At 36.5% G+C, this 21,421-nt stretch overlaps 1 non-coding gene across 1 annotated transcript; it reads left to right on the top strand.

Moving 5' to 3' along the window:
* Window positions 1-16,034: 16,034 nt before the first annotated feature.
* Window positions 16,035-16,140, top strand: LOC145637742 (small nucleolar RNA R71). Its single transcript, XR_014114465.1, has one exon. It is a non-coding gene; the product is annotated as a small nucleolar RNA R71 (small nucleolar RNA).
* The last annotated feature ends 5,281 nt before the right edge of the window (window positions 16,141-21,421 follow it).

Raw genomic sequence — 21,421 nt, 5'->3', positions numbered from 1 at the left:
CCCAGTAATACAATATAGTCATCACCAACATTACGACCTGACCACTCAAGTCTCCAGGTCGCATCAACAACCTAGAGATTGGAGGGGCTAGGAGTGTGCAGGGTAATTTGGCTAGAAGACCCATTGAGCCATGGCCGATAAGGCTACACGCTCAGAATAGCAGGCATGAATGACCTCATACCATTTCTTAAGGGGCTAGTTGTAGGGGTTAGCTCCTACTAAGCTATTCCTTCCAGTTGGGCTCAGATTGGGTGGCTCCGCCACCTAAAGAAGAGTCGGCATGAGTGACCTCATACCACCTCTTGAGGGGCTAGTTGTATATGATAGCTCCCGCTGAACTATCGCCTATCTCCCAGGGTGCGCACTCAATACCGAGAAGACAACTAATAGGGGATCACCAGCCTGGTAGAATCAGCCGGCAAAGCTGACCAAGCTAAACTCCCCACAAAGGAGATCGTACACCTATAAAGAGAGGGAAAAGAACAATGGAAAGGAAGTTAGACACACAAGTTATTACACACTCTACATCTCTCTAAGTACACTTTCTCTCTCTAAACACTCTCTAACTTAGGCATCGGAGGGGGGTTCCTCGAGCCACCCCCGAGGGCAGTTTACGTGTGTTGTCATGTGTAGGTTGTCAATGGGACCCAGCTCACCCAGCAGAACCCTTGGATCCATACCAAGAACAGGTACTATGTCCAAAGAAAAAGCAAAAACAATAAGAAATAAGAGCGATGCCTTAAAAAGTTTGTTTTAAAAATAAAATATTTGTTTTTGTTTTTTTATGTGTTTTTTTTAGTTTTTCATGATTGCAAAATGCAAAAAGAAATTAAACGAAGAAAAAAAAAGTAAAACAAAAAGGAAATAGAAAAAGAGGAAAAATAAATGAAAAAAGAAAGAAAGAAAACAAAGGACATGAAGGAGGAATAGAAAATTACAAGGAAGCAAGCCAAACACATAATGTCCCAATCGACAAACAAATGGTCATTCGGCTATAGCGCCAATGAGCCCAAACACACTAAGGTATTAAAAGCAAGAAACCTTGAACCATTCAACTTCTCCTAATCCAATCCTAAAATATGCATACAAAAGGGAAAGAAAAAGAGGGAAAATAGAAAGATCTCACCCAATGATTGTGATATGAAAGAACATGTACAATGAAAAGAAATTTGTTACCAAATTCCAAGTGTCGAATGCTCTCATCGGGGACCTAAAGAGTGAGAGATAAAGAAAAAGAAATATCTACAGAAAAGAATGTTAGTAACTTCATGAGAGAAGAAACGAAAGAAATAAAAGGGATACAGGTACTCAATAGGATATGGTAATGCAAGATAGTAATAGAAATATCAGGAAGAAATATCAGGAAGCATGAAGCAGGCAGTAATTTGGAAGCATAGTTCTCAGGAAGCAGAAAAACACATCACACAGTAATTAGGGAAACAAGCAACAATACCAGAAACTAGAGCAGATAATCCATCGGCAAGAAACACATCATAATCCACATAGAGTATCATAGAAGCATGAGACAAACAGTGATCAACACCTAAAGCAAAAGAGACCAAAAGTGAACCATAAAATCAAAGGGGGGAACGATGTAGCACACAAGCAACATGAAACACCCCCAAGCTTGAAATGAACTACCCCCAAACACAAATTCTAATAACATATAGGCATAAAGAGAAAACATATAAAGCAAACAAGTAAGGGGGGTATAAAAGATGGTATCACTCGGTACTATGGTAAGGGGTAGAATGAGTACTCCCCTCACCGGTCTCCAAAACTACATGACTCGAGCTAGCCATTTCACTCACCTCCATGGGTTCCTTATCCCTAAACCTACCCTCTCTCCTAGCATGATCCACCACAAATAAATAAGACCAATTATCCAAGAGCGGCTCGCCCGACATGTACTACCTACCAAAAGTCTCGGGGTTCGGGAAAGGCAAAGGGTTCGCGGGATCATAAGTAAAGGAGTACCCACTGAGTCGCCTAAAATTGCAAGTGGTCGGGGTGGTGCCAAAAATAGGACTAGGGTGGACATTAGCACCCTCCCAACAGGGGTAACAAAGTCTAGGTCTAATGGATGGTTCAAAGGGTTCCCATTGAGGGATAGGTCCTTATTGGACCGGGAGGTACAAATAATTCAAGTAAAGTTCAATATTTCCCCTCCTAACATGGAAATCATACACTTGACTAGCATGGAAATCATAACCAAGAGAGAAATCCCGCCCCAAAGGCATAGAATACATGACATTAGCAATGGACTATATCTTGGCATGTAAAGTGGATAATTCAAGCGAATTAGAAGAATTAGAGGAAGGGATAGGAGTACCTCCCCGTTCAATCGGGGGCAAGGCTTGAAGATCCGCCGAAAGAATATCATCGAAATTGGTTCTTGTATGATTTGTCTTTTGCCGTAGACAAGGATCAATATTGCACCTTGGAGGTCTCCAAGTAAGGGAATTCTACTTCGTATTACGGTTAGTGGCTTCTTTGCTAGGAATCAAGAACCAATCCTAGACACGAGAGACCTTAATGAGTGCGATTTATTGAAGTCATAGGGCAATCTTTTAGGATGTTTTCACCCTATTATCATAGCCTTATTTTATTTTTTTGATCTTTTCTCCTTTAGTTTCTCTATTTCTTTCTTTCTTCATGTTTTACTTTTCTTTATGTGGTTTTCTTCATGTTTCCCTTTTATTTGGATCTTTTTCTCTTCTATTATCTCTTTTTGTTTACTTTTATAGGTGCTTAAGGAGTTGGCTTTGCAAAGGGATCAAAAAGATAAAAAAAGGGCTAAGCAAAGATGAAGCAAGCTCCTTGGAGAGGGCACACAACCTTTGCAAAAGACCGCGGGCGCAATAAAAGTGCAAGAAAATGGAGATTTTTGGAAAGTACTCTCCGCGCCCTAGTCGCGGTCTAGCCGAGGGCGCGGATGTTTTTGAGATACCAAGGGCCACTGATTTCACTTAAGAGTAGAGCATTTTCTGCGCCTTTAGCCGCGGATACGGGGGTTGTTTCCCGGGCACGGGTGTTGCCCAGATTGCCCGCAGAGTTAGTTATGGGTTCGGTACCCATTTTTCCGCCCCTGCGGGATATTCTTGGAGAGGGCGCGGCCGATCAGATTTTCTTCTTTATCTATAAATACTCTTGTAACTCCTTTTCAAAACTAACTTCTAGATAATTTTTCATTTGCTTATATTTTTGAGGGAGAAACTAGAGAGAAGTTAGAGAGGAAGTAGAGATAGAAATTCTTGGATTTTTATTTGTATTACAACATTGCTTCAATCAAGTTTGGCTTTCTTCTTCATATCAATGAAAGTTTGTGAGATTTCTTTCCTTTCAATTTACTTTTAGTTCAATTTCCTTTAATGCTTAAATGTTTGATTTGAATTTTGGTTTAGGTTTGATAAATTTCTGAATGATTGAATTCCTTATTGATTAAACTTGAAATGAATATGTTTGTGATTGAATTTTTTTTTTCTTTCAATTTCGCTTGATTAGTGAGTATATTAGTTGCTAGGGAGAAGGGGAAGCATGCTTGATTGATGATTTTTGCTAGTTGATGATCATTTATTAATTGAATTGTTGCAATTAAATTGGTTGACATAGTTGTGCATGTTATTAATTAGACTAGGAGTGATCAACCTATAAGATTAATCAAGATTGCATTGCAAATTTCAATGACATGAACCCTTGATTTGAGAATTGCTTTAATTGATTGAATTTGATTGTGATTTTCCTTGTTTGACATTCATAGTGAACCCAAGCTTGGCTTATAGGAGATAGCTTTTAAATTCCTTTGATTGCAACTATTGTTTGTCCCTTGTAATGTTTGAATCTATTGAGTGATCAATCAATTAGCATAATCATTGAGCGTACATGTGGATACTTATCCCTAGTGTTTAGCTTATTGAATTTCTCAATTTATCTAGCTTCTTGATACTTTAGTTACCAACCACAACCATTTATATTCTTTGAATTAGCTTGACGTAGGCTATAGCTTGTACCTACTCATTCCTTTGGGTTCGACCCTTGACATACCATATAGTCATATACTCGTATTAGGTTGGTCGAGTGTTTACAAATTAAGTTTTGCTCTAGGGATAGGTAGATAATGACCTACATTTTCCTCTTGTCAGACCTTCCAAATGTAAAGATCTTATCTCTTGGTACACTCGATGAACTTTTGGTTTACAAGAGCATAAATGTTGAGGTAGTGGGAAGGCATCCTCTCGCGAGTATCAACAATTGACGGAAGTTCACAAAGCAAATCCTTGTATGAATCATCAATGCATAGAAAAAGAATGGAGATCATGCCCCCAGTTGAATGCTCCTCGAGAGCTAAAAACCATCTCTTATATCAAGAATCAGTTGATCAAGTGTTGAGTAAAATCAACAAGCTCAAGCTCTCCCGCATCATGATCAGCTATCCAAATCCAACATAACTCCTCACATGAAATGGCTCCTAATGATTCTTTAGAACATAGAGCATAGGTGAGAATACGATTGAAGTATCTCATAGCCGGATGGATGATAGATACGTACTTTGAAGTTTGTGGCTCATATTTCCCTTCATTTGAGATGAGCCGCCACCACTTGAGCTCATTATACTCATGATCATCACTCATCATAGCATTGGCCAGATATACAATGTGATCATCATCTACGACCCAAGTAAATCAAAAGTTTGTGCAAAGTTGAGATTCCTAAATCCGATGATCATTAATAAACAATTGGAATCAGGAGGAGGTTGAACAACATGCCGGGATTTGCTTGTGCTTGTTCTAGTCCGCTTCTTTCGACGAATATGGGTCATCTATAGGGAAGAAATGCCAAGTGTGAGCAATTTATCAATAAATTGGTTCAAACACATAAGATCATAAGAGATAAAATCACCACCAAATAATCATATAGAATTGCTCAAGAATTTTCAAACTGGTCATAAAGAACTAATGCCATGAATATAGAAGCAACGTAACCATAGAAATATTCAATGAATAATAAGAAGCAACTAGTCATAAATCAAAGGGAAAATTTTGACATGAAAGACCAAAACCATGAATCATCATAGGCAAAATAATCCAAAAACATTGAATAATCAAAGAAAGAAAGCTACTATGAACAATACCCATGAGAGAGAAAGATGACAAACAATGGTGATTTCAAGAATTCAAGCAAGGTAAACAATTTCATCATGAAAAAACTTCAATGTATCATCAAATAACATCATACAACAAAAAATACAAGCAAAAAGAACAAACAATGGAGTTCTACCATTAAAGCCCAAACGAGGGTTTCAAGTTCAAAATTGAGGAAGACGATGAGTAGAAAATGAGAAATAATACCTCAATGAAGCCTTAAAACACTTGAAAATGGAACAAATAAAGAATATAGACCAATTAAAACACCAGGAAGCAAGTTCCAAACATACAATCATACACCCACAAATTCGAAAAATTTACCCAAATTTTCTATATTAAGCTTGAAAATTTCCGAATTTTCTTGAATGATTTGTAAAATTGTTGTTGTAATTTGTGAGTTGATGTAATAAATTGATAAAAATGGGGGGGGGGGAATCGGGGAGATAGAAGGGAAATAGAGGGGCTACTTTGAAGCCATGAATAAGGGAGGCTGGGCTGCCTAGCTGGTGCGTGCGCGCACACCCAGCTGTGTGTGCGCACTAGCTGCCAGCCATAGGGATGCTTGGGCGCATAGGGTTATGCTCGTGCGCTCTCGTCGACGCTCTCGAGCATCATGCTCGAGTGATACCCACGAGAGGGAAGATAAAAAATAACAAAAAAAATTTAAAAATCACTTGTTCATGATTAAAATTCACGAGAGCGCAACCATGAGAGCGCACTTGCATACCAATTTCTCCCTCACTTTAATTTAACTATATCCTCTTAAAACCTTCAATTGACACCAAAATTGTCAAAAATCATTAACAACTCAATCCCAAGATACCTAAAATCAAGAAAAAAAGAAAGATAAGAAAATTTCTCAAAAATAAAGGAAATAAAAAGAATGAAAAATCAAAATAAAGGGTTAGAAAACCGGGTTGCCTCCCAGGAAACGCTTGTTTAATGTCTTAGCTCGACGTTCTCTATTTATCAAGGTGGTTGACGGAAAATCATTTTGTGAACTAAGCCAACGAAAGCACCATCGAAGTACTTCTTGAGTCAATGGCCATTGACCTTGAACAAAGATGATGAATCCAGCATAGAAATTTCCACAACATCACTTGGAAAGACACCTTAAACCAAAAAATGACCACACCACCTTAACATAAGCTTTTCGTAAAGAAGAACTTTGTCACCTACACAAAACTCTTTCTTCTTAAAAAGTTTGTCATGAGCATCCTTAGATCGAGCTTTATAAGTACTTGCACAATCATAAGAATAAAGCCTAAGTTTTTCTAATACATGAAGATCCAACCACCTTTGCTCTCCTGCACTCACTAATCAAAGTTGATTTTCTTAATTGCCCAATGAGCACGGTGCTCAAGCTCCACCGGAAGATGACAAGATTTTCTATAAACAAGACGGTATGAAGTGATGCCTATGGGAGTCTTGAAAGCCGTTTGATATACCCATAAAGCATTATCAAGCTTGTGCGCTCAATCTTTCCTATTCCTAGCAACCGTCTTCTCAAGGATCAACTTGATTTGACGGTTGGACACCTTAACTTGTCCACTAGTTTGAGGAAGGTAGGGAAGACCGAAACATTGATGAATGCCATGCTTTCTCAACAAATTTTGGAAAGCATTATGAACAAAATGCAATCCATTGTCACTTATTACCGCCTTGGGCACACCAAATCTCAGAAAGATGATCTTTTTTAATAGCTTCATCACCACCTTATTGTAATTTATAGGGGAGGCAATGGTGTCAACCCATTTAAAAACATAATCGACCACCACAAGGATGTATTGGTTTCCCAAAGAAGAAGGGAATGGTCCCATGAAGTCAATGCCCCATACATCGAAAACCTCTAACACAAGGATGGGTTGTTGAGGCATCTCATTCCTTTTTAAAATGTTTCCTGTCCTTTGGCATCTATCACAAGACTTGATAAAACCCCAACTGTCTTGGAAAAGATGCAACCACCATAAACGACTTTGAAGAATCTTTGAAGCGGTTTTGGAAACTCCCATGTGACTACCATTAGGATCCGAGTGACACATATTCAAGACCTTAGGCACTTCTTCACTTGGAATGCAATGACGGAGCAAGCCATCAACTCCTCGCTTTTACAAAATAGGATCATCCCACAAATAGTGTCGGGCTTCACTTTTGAGCTACTTCCATTGATTCTTCGAAAATGAAGGTGTAAACTCCCCATATGCTTGAAAAATAACCAAATTGACAAACCATAGGAGTTCCTTCACATCAATGGCATACAAAAAATCATCCAGCATCCTATCTTCAATATTATAACAATCATCTAATATTTGAGAGTCCTTAAGGCGAGAGAGGTGATCCGCCACAACATTCTCCGCCCCTTTTTTTATCTCTAACCTCAATATCAAAGGTTAAAAGTTCAAGCACCCACCAAAGAAATAATTCTTTGATTCCTTCTTAGCAAAGAGATATTAGAGAGCCGCATGATCCTTGAAAACAATGGTCTTAGAACCCAACAAATGACAACGGAATTTCTCATAAGCAAGCAAAATTGCCAAAAACACCTTTTGTATTGTTGTGTAATTTCGTTGAGCTTTATTGAAAGTTTTTGACATAAAATAGATGATATAGAGCTTTTTATCAACCCTTTGATCCAAAAAACCTCCAATAGCTGTATCACTAGTATCCCATCACGGGGCTTGGACTATGGGGGTGGAAGTCACGGCTTTCTACAATTTGTTGAATGCTTCCAAGCATCTATCATCAAACAAGAACTCAACTTCCTTTTAAAGAAATCATTTTGGGGCTTAGTAATTAGAGAGCAATCCTTAATGAATCTCCTATAAAACCTGGCATGTCCCAAGAAAGATCTTACCCCTTTTACATTGACCGGAGGTGGTAGCTTTTCAATTACTCCAATCTTCACTTGGTCCACCTCTATTCCTTTGTGGGAGATCTTATGACCAAAGACGATGTCTTCCTCAACCATAAAGTGAATTTTCTCCCAATTCAAGACTAGATTCACTTTCTCATACCGAGCTAAACACTTTTCAAGATTTACAAGACAAGCCTCAAATGAAACACCTCCCACCGAAAAATCATTCATAAACACTTCCATCTCTTCATCCAACATATCTCCAAAAATGCTCATCATGCATCGTTAGAAGGTGGCGGGAGCGTTGCAAAGCCTAAATGGAATTCTCCTATAGGCAAAGGTTCCATATGGGCAAGTAAAAGTTATTTTCTCTTGGTCATCCGGATGAAAAGGAATTTGAAAGAAATCGGAATAACCATCAAGAAAACAATAATACTTATGCCTTGTTAGTCTTTTAAGCATTTGATCAATGAAGGGAAGGGGGAAATGATCTTTTTTGGTGGATGTGTTTAGACGTTGATAATCTATACACATCCTCCATCCCGTGACCGTCCTTGTAGGAATGAGCTCACCTTTCTCATTCTCCACAACACTCATGCCTCCTTTCTTTGGGAAAATGTGGACCGGGGAAACCCATCTTAAGCTAGAGATGGGGAATATGATTCCCGCATCCAATATCTTGGTGATTTCCTTCTTGACCACCACCCCCATTTGAGGGTGAATTTTTTGTTGTCTTTCAATGCTTGGTGAGGCATTATCCTCAAGAGTGATGTGGTGCATGCATAAGTCGGGACTAATACCCTTAAGGTCATCAATGGTATAGCCCAAAGCACCTTGGTGCTTTCTCAATACACCACACAACTTATGGGCTTAGCTCTCACTCAAGGAGGAACTAACAATCACGGGAAAACTTGAATTAGGGCCTAAGAATTCATACCTAAGATGTGATGGAAGAGGTTTGAGCTCAACCATGGGGACACATTTGCCTTATTTTGTTGTAGCCACTTGTAATGCCTCTTGGCTAGTAATGTTCATGCACATTTGCTCATCAACATCCTCAATTCTTCTATTGAGCATATCTTCATACAAAGCCATGTCCTTTCTAGGAACACCTATCTTTTCCTTATTCAACTAAACATTCTCAAGAGCATCATTAGAGGTGAGCAATTGCTCATGCATGGAAGACACAACATGATCAAGAGAGTCAATCATCATACAATTCTCCAAAGAAGAACTTGGATACTTCATACTATCATTCAAGTCAAATTCTATCACCTCATCCCCTACTTTAAGTGAAATTTTTGCACGCTTGACATTTATCATAGCACTCGAAGTAGCGAGGAAGGGTCTCCCGAGAATGAAAGGAATGCTAGAATCTTTGACCATCTTAAGTACCACAAAATACACCGGAAAAACAAATTTCCCAACCATCAAAGGGACATCCTCCACCTTACCCTTAGGAAACTTGATTGACCTATCGGCCAATTGCAAAATGATGTTAGCAGGTAAGAGTTCTCCTAGTTCATGTCTTTGGAACACCGAATATGGCATAAGGCTAACACTAGCTCTTAGGTCACATAAGGCATTATCGATTTGCATTTTGTAAATAGCTCAAGGGATGGAAAAGTTTCCGGGATCTTTTAACTTAGGAGGCATCGTGTTCATTATGATTGCACTACAACTCTCGGTCAACATCACCGTCTCCACAACATCACAACTACTCTTGCCGCTTTATATGTCTTTGAGGAATTTTTTATAATTCGGCATTTGGGTGACAACATCGGTAAATGGTAGAGAAAGGTGAAGTTGCTTCACTAGTGGAAAAAAGGCCATCCGTAACGGGCAAAAAGGGCTCATCCGTAACAGGCAGCGTCCGTTACGTATGCCGCCCTTACGGATGGCCATTGTTATTCATAGACATTTCAAGTGCCCGTTACGAATAACCAGTTATTCTTCAAGTGCCCGTTACAAATAACCCGTTATTCGTAACGGACATTTCAAGTGCCCGTTACAGGTTATTTGAAACGGACATTTCAAGTGCCCGTTACAAAACACAAGTTATTTGTAACGGAAATTTCAACTGCCTGTTACAAATAACCTCGTTATTTGTAATGGGCATGATATCTGCCTGTTACAAATAGTGTGTAACCCAATTAAAAAAAAATCTAGCACATGTTGTGCTAAATTAGCTAGCTTGCCTAAAAATTATAGCACAATTATTTTATTAATTAATTGAGATAAAAATAGTACTTCATATTTATACAATGAGAAAAAAAAATACATTTATTATTGCCTAAATAATTTAAACTAAAAACCTTCTGCTTCACTGATTCTTCTTAGTCCAAAGCTATTTAACTTTTCAATGATTTTCTTGGTCCAAACCTTCTGCTTCATTGATTCTTCTTAGGCCAAAGCTATTGCTGCATCAGGCCCCATACTTGATCTGCAACATTGAATAATATAATGGCTTCTTTAATTAATATAGAGCCAATCCACTGGACAGCTGATGCAACAATGGATTCTGCCGTGGTTGTGAGCTTTGGTGTTTACCTTAGTTTTCCTATTGATTTCAAAGAAATGAATCAATATTAAAGATAGTCTATTCTAACTTACAACAAACACACACACATTACGGAGAAAAAGAGAATTCTGAGGTGCCTGACAGATCCACTATAGCAATGAACCTTTTATTTGGGTGAAATTCTTACATCTTTTCACAATTGAGGAAAGCTTATTCTTCAAATAACCAAAAAGATACATCAATGAATGTAAATAATACTTCTGTAACCAGAAAGATACATAGGCAATATATCAATGGGGAGCAGGGGAGGTAGAAAGAAGTTCAAAGCCAAACCTCAAAACGGAGATATGGAACTGAGACAAATCCTGCAACTATATAATACGAATTGAATGAGGTCTACCCTTGCTATGTGCAGGAATGAGCCTTCTGTGAGTACCAAGTTTAATGTTGAATGTGTGCACCGCCAAATCATGCAGTACCTTGATTTTAGCTTTATCTCCAGTGTATTTCTGGGATATAAGATAACTGAAATCCATACGCTCTCTATGCCTGAATGGAACTGTCAAAATAGTAAAAGTTAGTTTACTGTTGATATTTTTCACACTTGCATGGGCCACATTAGACATTATCTGCAAAAGTAAAATTTGGTTCAATCAATCTATAATTTACGTTGATATGTAGCAGCACAGAGCAGAAAAGGTTCAATCAATCTATAATTTCAGTTAATATGTAGCAGCACAGAGCAGAAAAGGCAGTATAATGCACTAGAAATGCATAATCTAATGTTGACCAATATCCTACTTTGCATCCTCTGACCACTATCCTATCAAGGAACCTTCCTCAAATCAGCAATTATAACATAAGTAGCAACTAAACCAAACTACATTTCCCTGTTGAGCCAGCTACAGACTAGAATTAATTTAAGACCAAAAATCTTCTTAAAGACTCTAAGAGAGTAAGAGCACATTAAATTTTAATCAGGCACTAACTGATCAAACAACTCAATTGCTTATTTTAATCAGGCAGTAATTGATCAGCAACATAAATGCTAAAAGGGGGTGGGCGGAAGAAGAATAAAATATTACCCACAAAAAATAATTTTTTAGGACCAAGAACTGCAAGAAAAAGGGGAAGACAATGGATTCCTTACTTCTCTTGTCTTTAAAAATCCCTTTAATTACTCAACATAGATGAGGCAATACATTGCAACAAAAGTAAAATATTTCCTAAAAAAATAGAAGGATAACCACAAGGACATTCATACATTACATATTCCTATCAAAGATAGACCGGACATGTAACAATGACTGTCAAGTACATGATCTCAATGAGTTTATAAACAAAATAGCAGGGTTATTGAAAGTACAACAGTTTAATTATTCCAATTATTCCAGGGAAAGAAAAATATTATTGAGAGTTACTTGATTCCAATTTAACAAAAATCAGAAACCTTCACAAGAATAGCATTGCCAACAATCATTAAACCTGCAATTTTTAGAAATCAAGGTATAATAAAATACAGTTGCAGCATCCACAATATACAAACTCTTGTTTTACATACATAGTCAGGTTGGAAATTTGACCACTAGGGATATGGATATTAACCACAAAAACCAATTACGAGGCAATCACAAGCCAAATAGCCAATCAAATCTTTGTGAAAGTTTTCATAAATCTTGAGTGTTGTCAAATTATCTTACACTCCGGTAATTCAGGGTTCTTATACTCCTCTGTTGTCCTATTTTCTGGGTTTTAGGGTTTATCGTCCATGAATTTATTTTCTTCCGCTAGCACTCATAACCGTTACATACTCAATGTAACAATGACAATAATTTATTCATATAGATAAAAGAAACACATGATATAAATCAAACCAAAAAAAATAACTCATGATGTAAACTGTCTTATAATTCGAGACAAGTAGCTAAGTCTTATTTGCTGATACGCATTATCATTGCTGATAAGGTTTATTACAAAGAGATAACAACAACAATAAACAAGCAACTAATTCTGACAGTAACAAATGTATGTATCAACACAATCAACTAATTCTAACAACATAAGAAAAGGATTTGTGCTGCACACATACCAATACACCACCCATTGACCCGCCCACCAACATACACAAGGAGGAAGGGGAGGGAAAAACAAATAGATATGATACCTGCGAATTCTGCCATCAGGAAATCGCTTCACCATTTGCCTTCTTATCATTAGATGCATGCAACAAAGGAAGTAAGCTTTCATTTCTCGCCATGCCTGCAAACTGGCACAAATTTAACTAACCGGAGAAATGCCGAGAAGGAGGTTCCCATTCAAGCAAGCTAAGGAGAGGACGAACTTGGTCTTGTTGAGAAGAAACTTCATAAGGAAGCCCATTTGAGCCACCTTCGACTTTTGGGGGCCTGTCTGTTGACGTTCTATTGGAAGAACCAGCAGCTCACTGCTGTCTAAGATTAATTTCTACTCGAGTAGCCTCTTTCAGTCATCCAAAGTAGAATCAAATTAAAATTTCATATATAAAACCCAATAATTCATTTAAGCATAAAAAGATAATAGGAAAGACGAAAGGAGGGGATACCAGCAGCTTTATCTTGATAATATTAGAGACCAAACAAATGCATATACTTCAAAATCAGCTTTATAAGATCATGTGGAAGCTCAGAGAATCAAACAAATGCATATATTTTGAAAGGAGGGGATTCCAGCAGCTTTGAGAAATCTGTTCTAGGATAGTACCCCAAATGAGATTAATGCTAAGATTAAGGCTTACCAAAGAATCAAACACACATTAGAGAAACGAAGGAACGCGCAGCCAAAAATGAATCAAATACACACAGAATTATACACTAAAAAAAAAACATGCTTAACCAAGAAATGAACCCATTTTAGATTTATCACCAACAACATTAGAGAAAAGAAGGAACACGCAGCAGCTAATATAACAACAATAGCAGCAACAATCAGCAATAACGGCGCAGGAAGCACCACCAGAAACAGGTCCTACAAATACACAACAATTGTTGACAAAATCTTTATTCTACACTAATTAGCCTTAAAGAAACACTAATTATCAGATTAAAACACCAAAGAATGCAAAAAGAATAAACCTTGCATAGAGAATCAATAAACAATATCAAAATTCTCACTTCAACAAACCGATTAACAGAGATTATATACCAACAACCCATAAATTACCACTAAAAATGAACGAATTGGGGATAAATTGATCGATTTTAGTAAAGAACTCAAAGAACCCTAGATCAACTTTCAATTAAAAACATTCTAAATCTTCAAGCAACGAATTTGACACACATTAACTTAAATATCAACAAAAATCACACAACACTAAGAAACAAAAAACCTAAAAACAAACCAACTAAAAAAAAACAAAAATTGAATCAAACCCAGAAGAAAAAAAAACCTGTATTATTATCCCACTTAGCACAAGGAGCACCCTCATAATCACCCGCCTTCCAAAACTACTTATTCCCCTGCGAACTCACCGGAACCTCCGCTATCGACGGCGGAAGTAGCAAAGAAGACTTCGGCAACGACGGAATAGGATCGAGAAACCCCGGCAGAAAAGAACAATCACCAATACCTTCTGCTTCTTCGCCAGAAACCGCCATTAGAGGAACTCAAAGCTCTTTTCTCGGCACCAACATCGTCGGCGTCATCGTCGTTGTTAAGATCAATGACGGGAGCAGGCGTCGAGGACGGAGTAGCTGTATTGACGGCTTTGTCTCGCATTCGTTGGAAGAGAAGTTCGTATTATTGCTTGACTTGTACATCCATGGCGGAAGAATATTTAGAAATATAGACATAAGAGAAAGAGGTGAATGACGCCATGACGGGGAGGAGAGGAGAGGAGAAAGAGAGGGAGTGAGGGACTAATGAGAGAGAAATAGGTGAATGACGGCTAACCCTAAAAAACCAAGTATTAGGCTCCATTCATCAATTGGGCCACATTTGGGCATTTGTTACGTGTATTATAGTATTCGTAATGGGCAAAATAGTGTCTATTACGAATACGTGTATTCGTAACGGACACTATTTTTCCCGTTACGAATAAATAAGTATTCGTAACAGACACTATTTGCCCGTTACGAATATCTTTATTGTAACGGGAAAAGCATTTCCCGTTACAAATAGCCCGTTACGAATGAGATTTTTTCCACTAGTGCTTGAGCATGTAAATAAATCTTCCAAATTGTTCATCCAACTTGTGTCTCATGAATCCTTGTGGATAAGGAAGCTTAAGTTTCACAACTTCTTTCTTTTCCTTGACCTCCTTAGGTGGCTCTACCATAACTTCACTCAAAGATGCACCATCTCCCTCATCCTCAACTTAAACCTCCTTGGCACCCTTCTCACTCTTACTCTTGCTAGGCAAACTCTCCTTAATAACCCTACCACTCCTTGTGACTATGGCATTAAAGGATCTCTTAGGGTCTAGTCCTTGATAAGGTAAAGAAGAAGGGCTTGCATGGTCTTTCAAGGCATTAACAAGTTGAGAGATTTAGTTTTCAGGCATCTTATTATGGGTCATCATTTCATTAAACTTCTTGTCACTCGCCGCTATATAAGTGTTCAACAACTTGGTTTGGTTTTCAATGATTTCTTCGAAGTTAGTCCTAGAAGAAGAAGAAGAAGTGGGTTGTACATTGGAATTATCACTTTAGGTCTGGAGAAAATCAAGGTGGGGTACCCCTTAGAGCATTATTTTGAAAATTTCTCCTATTTTGATTGTTCTAATTACCTCTACCTTGATTTTGACCATAACTTTGATTATGGTCACCATAACCTTCGTTATGATTACCATAATTTTTGGTTTTGATTTTGGCTACTATAACCTTGGTTGTTATAGTTACCTTGGAAATTTTGGTTCCCTTGGTTCCCATTACCACCACCTTGGTTACAGCTGTCAAAATATTCATGGTTGTTGTAATTCCTATTCCATTGACCTCTTTGATTATCAAACCTAGAATCATTATTATTTGACACATAGTTCACATGCTCATTCACATTTCCATCTTGATCATCACAAACATCCTTACATACATGAGGGCAGTTAGAAGCATCATGATCATACGAACCACAAACATCATAAAACAAGCAACCACTAGGCATGTTACTAGAAGAGGGAGAGGGTTGAGAATAAGAAGAAATACCTCTCCCTTCAGATTGGAAAGTAAGATTCGAAACTTGGGAGGTAGCACTTTCCAACTTTTCCTTGATAATGGACATTTCCTTCCCTAAGTTTTTCATTTGTGAGGACCAGTTAGTTATGGCATTAAGATGATCAACCGAATACACCGAAGAGCTACTCTTGCTAGTTGACTGCCTTTCACCATCATGCTAATCTCTATAGTACCTCACTACATCTTCAATTATGTCTACCACTTCCTCCTCCGTTTTATTCTTGAATGGACCTCCGGCTCCTTGATCAAGACATGACTTTCCCTGAGGACTTAGGCCACCATAGAAGATTTTAATAATTTGGTAAGTAGGAATTCAATGGTGAGGACATTCTCTTTAGTACTCCTTGTACCTCTCTCATGCTTCATAGAGGCTTTCAATAGACTTTTTCTTGAAACCTTGAATCAAAGCTCTAGCATCCGCAATTTTCTTTTGTGGGTAGATAGAAATTATATCACCCCGTATTTTTAACGTATTTTATATTTTATTTATTTATTTATGAAGTATATTTTGGGTCAAACCATTTTAATTATTGGATTATTAATAAAGCAAGTATTTATATTTGAGTCAATAAAGCAATTCATCTTACTTTTGTATCTGGGTTAACTATTTTAAGCCCATGACTATATGAAGCCCAAACCTACACTAATTACCCTACACTATATATATCTACTAGATCCCCAAATTCCCCACACAAAAAGTCAAATGGTCAAAATGGACTATTTTTCCTTTTCTTTTCCTTTTTTTTCTTATTCTTTTCTTTTCTTTCTCCTTTCCTCCTTCCCTTGAGAACAGAGCAGCCACGCCACCCCGTGCTACAGCCGCCGTCGGCCACCTGCCGGCAACCCCAACAGCCACGCCTTTCCCCTCTCCTCTTTTCCCTTCTTTTCTTTTTCTTTTTATTCTTTATTTTCCTTTAATCCCCTCTTTTTTTCACGTAGGAACACCGCTGCCACCACCTCACTGCTGTCGTGGCTCCACCGCAGCTGTCCGCCAGCGCTGCTGCCACCTCCGGCCACCAGCCACCACCCCTTTTTGGGTTGGTTCCTCTCTTCCTCTTCCTTTTCTTATTTTTATTTATTAGTTTAGTTTTGATTTTATTAGTTTCAAAATGGTTAATTTAGTATCAAATCATGTTTTAATTGATTTAAAGATATAATTTCAGATTATTATTATAAGTATTATTTTAAGATTTGGATATAATTAAAGTAAGGGTTTCTAATTTATTAAAGATGTAATTTTTAGGGTTCTTAAACTATTAGATTTAGGGATTTTGTTTATCCATTGATTTTATTGATTAATTGGGCATAATAGTATGTTTTAACCAAGTTTTTAAGGGAGTTTTGATGAAATATGTTGCTGGAATTTTATTTAAAGTAGTAGATTTGCGATTTTATAAAAGGGTTTAATTACCCATTAAAGAAGAGTTTAATTAAGGTTTTTAAATAATTTTCAGATTATTTTAAATAGTCTAAAGCGGATTTAAGTTGCTAGAAATTGTGTATACAAGAGCAATTGATATAGTATTATTGTCCCTTTATGTATGAGACGTGATTCGAGAGGTGTTGTAGTGTATTTGGCCACTTTACGGGCTTAATTGAGGTACGTTCGCAAACTTAGCATATTTTGATGATGTAGAATCATGCTAGATTTGATTTCAATCAATTACAAGTAGTATCATGCTAAGGTTTATGTATGGAATTGTGAATTAATGGTGTTGGTGATTGAATTCTGAAGCATGAATTATTTGTGATGGTTTATGGATTGGAAAATTATATTTTGGGCATGTCGCGTTTGAACCACACTTTTATTTATAGCATGTTAGAATGCATGATTAATTAAACTACATGTTCAATTATGTTTGGAATATTGAAAAGGAATTTTATTATGGGTCAAATAATTTTTTATTGATGTTTTAAGCATGAGGAAGGAACTATATAAGTGTCTATGTACACGAGGAATAAATTGTATGTTGCTGCCTCTGTGAACTTAAGGTGTTTTTAACACCGAGGGATAGGATTTTTGGCGCTTTTTGCGTTTAAGGTGTCTTTGACACTGAGGTAGAATTAAAAGAGGTTCAACATTAAATAATATGTGGTCACTAATTATTCAAGAATTAAATTGGTATGTTTGGTTGATTGAATAATTATGGTTGATCGATTTATTATGCTTTAAGAGTCATCACCAAGTCCAATAACATGTAAATAACGTAAAGTGAAAGAGATTACGCACCAAAACTCTTGGAACGTATATACCTTGAGTATGAACAATGGGGGGAGTTATGGGGTTTTATATTTAACCATAACTGCTAATGGAGTACAAGACGTTGTACATTCCTTTTTATTTATTATTATGCACAGGAATTCTGCCACCTTTGAGTGGTTTTGTCGCTGGCACGATTAGCTCCCATGTCAGTTAACCTCAATTTATTTGGGGGAGGGATAGTTGGAAACCCGTTCGATGCGTAATCAATGCTAAATAAATTATTTAGTGTCTAGTTAAAGAGTCTTGTTGAATGTGTGTGTGCTCGTTCACAGGTGCATTGAGGTAAGGGTGTGTTGATAGGTGAAAGCATGTTAGTGTGTTTATTTACGCTTATGTACTCAGCTTTGCTGATTGTGTGTGTTTGTGTGTTTTGGCCTTGTCTTTACTTTGGCCCTACGACGACCCATTTTCTAATGGCGAGTAGTGGGGACAAGTAGAGAGGAGGTTTTCAGGTGATGAAGCATATTCATGATGGGCATGAGTGAAGAGCGAATCATGCTTAGTTTCCATAGGACTATGATGTGATTTATTGCTTTATTGATTATATTATTATTATGCTTGTGAGACTAATGCAAAGGTTTTCACGTTTCATTTGGTTTTGTTAAGGGTCTACAATAGTTCCAAGTTGTAGGTTATATTTGTTTGACTTTACTTTCGTTTGGTTTGGTTTGTTTTTGATGGTTTTAAGGATAGTCTTCCGCTGTGTATCTTTGATAATTGTCTTAGCCGTTTTCACGGTGGAAGTAATATCTTAGATATTCCTATTTAAATTTTTAAACAGGGCAAAACAGGTATTTTAAAAGAAAGGAATTTCTAGGGTGTTACAAAGTGGTATCTGGGAGCTTTGGTTGAGATTTTATTACCACTAAAGCAAAAAAAAAAAAAAAAAATGTATTTTAAAGTGTTTTGTTCTAAAACTTGGCCAAGTGCATATTTGATTAAATGGTGTTAAACTAAATTGTTTTGAATTTTATTTTTGTTTTTATTTTAGGAATGACCAAATTTTTTTTTTATGAAGAACATTCGAATTTTTTTATTAAGGATGCCCCAAATTTTTTAAGAAAGCCAAAAAAAATTTCGGTCTTTTTCAAAGCATATTTTTGAATTTCTTTAAAAAAAAAAAAAGAGTCAAAAATATTTTTAGTTTGTTCATGTTGGAAGAAAGCAAGGATTGAGGTAAGAAATATGTGTTAAAAGCTTTTATAAGCATGTTGGTGAGCTTGGGTAGAGAAGAAAGGGCATATAGGCTAGAATTTAATTTCTTTCCTATGTGCATATATATATATATATATATATATATATATATATATATATATATATATATATATATATATATATATATATATATATTTTAAGAGGTGTTCAAGCATGTTGTATGACTAAATGTTTATTGATGACAACATGTAATATGTGAATCATTATATGTGAGCTATCAAGATTGTTTGATTGAACTTCGAACTTAATTTTCTGCAAGAACTGTATTATATGGTTATGGGAAGGGTTTGCTATTGGTAGTTAATCCCGTTTTCTTGTAGGATCCCTAAACCTATACCCTGTGAGTCTCTATGATGAGAATTTTGAGGAATGTTAAGGATTTTGAGTGTTCAATTGCTTATGTTTGGATTGTTTGGTTTGATGATCTTATTTGAGATGTATCTTGGAAGGAATATAGGGATGCACATTCATCACATAGGTATGAGTATTGTGTTTTGGAATAGTTTGTCGTTGTGGAACCTTACCTAATCATTAAGAATGAGTGCTTGTGTTTTGTGCACTTGTGTATCAAGACACAAATGCATGAGAATTAAGAGATAAATATTAATGATTGAAGAACTTGTAATTGGGAGAATTGTGATTCTAAACCCATTTGAGGAATATGGTTTGAACGAGTTTGAGTATGAATAGAAATTAAACAAGAGCTCAAGAGAGGTGAGCATAGGAATTGATTTGAGATGAGTAATGATGGAAGTTATAATATAAGCTGAGGGATACTCAATTCGAAGCAATTGGAGTTTGACATTGTAAGCTTAGTGAGTCATCATTTCTTATGATAAAAGTTATTTATTTTGGGGTGGAGAACTGAGTATATGTATATATTAATATATGATTGGAGTCTAGAGAAGTCATGATTTTGTTGAAACATTGAAGACTTTTGTTTTGTCGAACCTTGAGCGCATTGTCACAAGTTCAACCTTGAGAATGTTGAGACATATCATCTAAAGTTATGAATATTTATTCTTTAACCTTGAGATGTGAGAATAATTATCTTACTTCAAAGAGTCCTAGCAATGCTATCATTCTGGAGAGAGCTCTTGAAATTATTCACCTAATCTTTTAGAGTTGTTTAACAACCTTATGATTTCTATTGTTTTTCCAAGAGCTTCTAATTTCTGTCTCTCCTTTTTGGAGTAGCATTTCATGGGGACATTTTTATTTTTGATTGTTTGTTTAATTATATGAACTATTGTTGTTATCAATCATGATTTTACGCATTTGAATTATTGAGAATGAGGACAAAAATATTTTACCTCAAACCTTAATTCGAATTAAATAATAATTATTTTTTTTATTGAGATTATTGATTGGTGTTAGTTAAAATAAGAGAAAGCTAGGTGTGTCATACCAACCTATATAGCAACCGGTTATACCATTAAGAAAGTATAGTGACAAGAAACAATTCCAATAATGGAAATGATTTGAACAAGGTAGTAAGGCAAACTTGATAGATTGCCAAGGATGATATAACCACCAATAATCCTAAAATGGATAAAGGTGTAACCAAATAGTGTTAAAGAGTGAAAACAACCTAAACACCAAAGAGAATCAATTGCCAAAGTTTTGAGGGTTGAGTTAAAGAGTTATGCAAGTTCTTTAAAGGCAAAATGTGTCTTGAGAATTTGAGAGTGCATGAAAGTTTGTATGATAAGTACTGAAGAAAGTTGATTTTTCCATGTCAATGGGAACGGTCAGGTTGTAAATACAACCAATCTTATTTGAGGGACATTTGAGATGGCAAACTCGAATTAAATTTTATCGGACTTTCATGCAGACAGAAGGAATTATAGTGACATTTAGGTGGAAATGAAAAGATTGTTTGCTTTGAAGTAGTACTCCAAGTTGTTAAGACCTCGAAGTTTTCAAGGGAGTGATATTGATTAAAAGCCCAAGGAACGAGTTGAAGGTTGGTGAACTATGAGTTCAAATGATAATTGTCAACATATAATGTGTTTAGGAGTTTGATTGGATTGTATAAATAGTGAACAATTCACATGTATTCGCAGAAAGAAAAGTGAGACTAAGGATGAAGATAATGGATCAAAACCAGAAAAAAGGTGGGTGAAAGCTCAACAAGATGGATAAAGGAGTTTTAAAAGGATGTCTTAGGAATAAGAAGAAGAAAGAAGGTGGCTTAAGTAACTCTTGGTGGTTAAGGAA

The sequence above is a fragment of the Chenopodium album genome, chromosome 6, assembly GCF_948465745.1.
Source record: "Chenopodium album chromosome 6, dcCheAlbu1.1, whole genome shotgun sequence".
NCBI classification, from domain to species: domain Eukaryota; kingdom Viridiplantae; phylum Streptophyta; class Magnoliopsida; order Caryophyllales; family Amaranthaceae; genus Chenopodium; species Chenopodium album.
The sequence above is the reverse complement of the archived record's forward strand: the minus strand, read 5'-3'. Positions and strand labels throughout refer to the sequence as shown.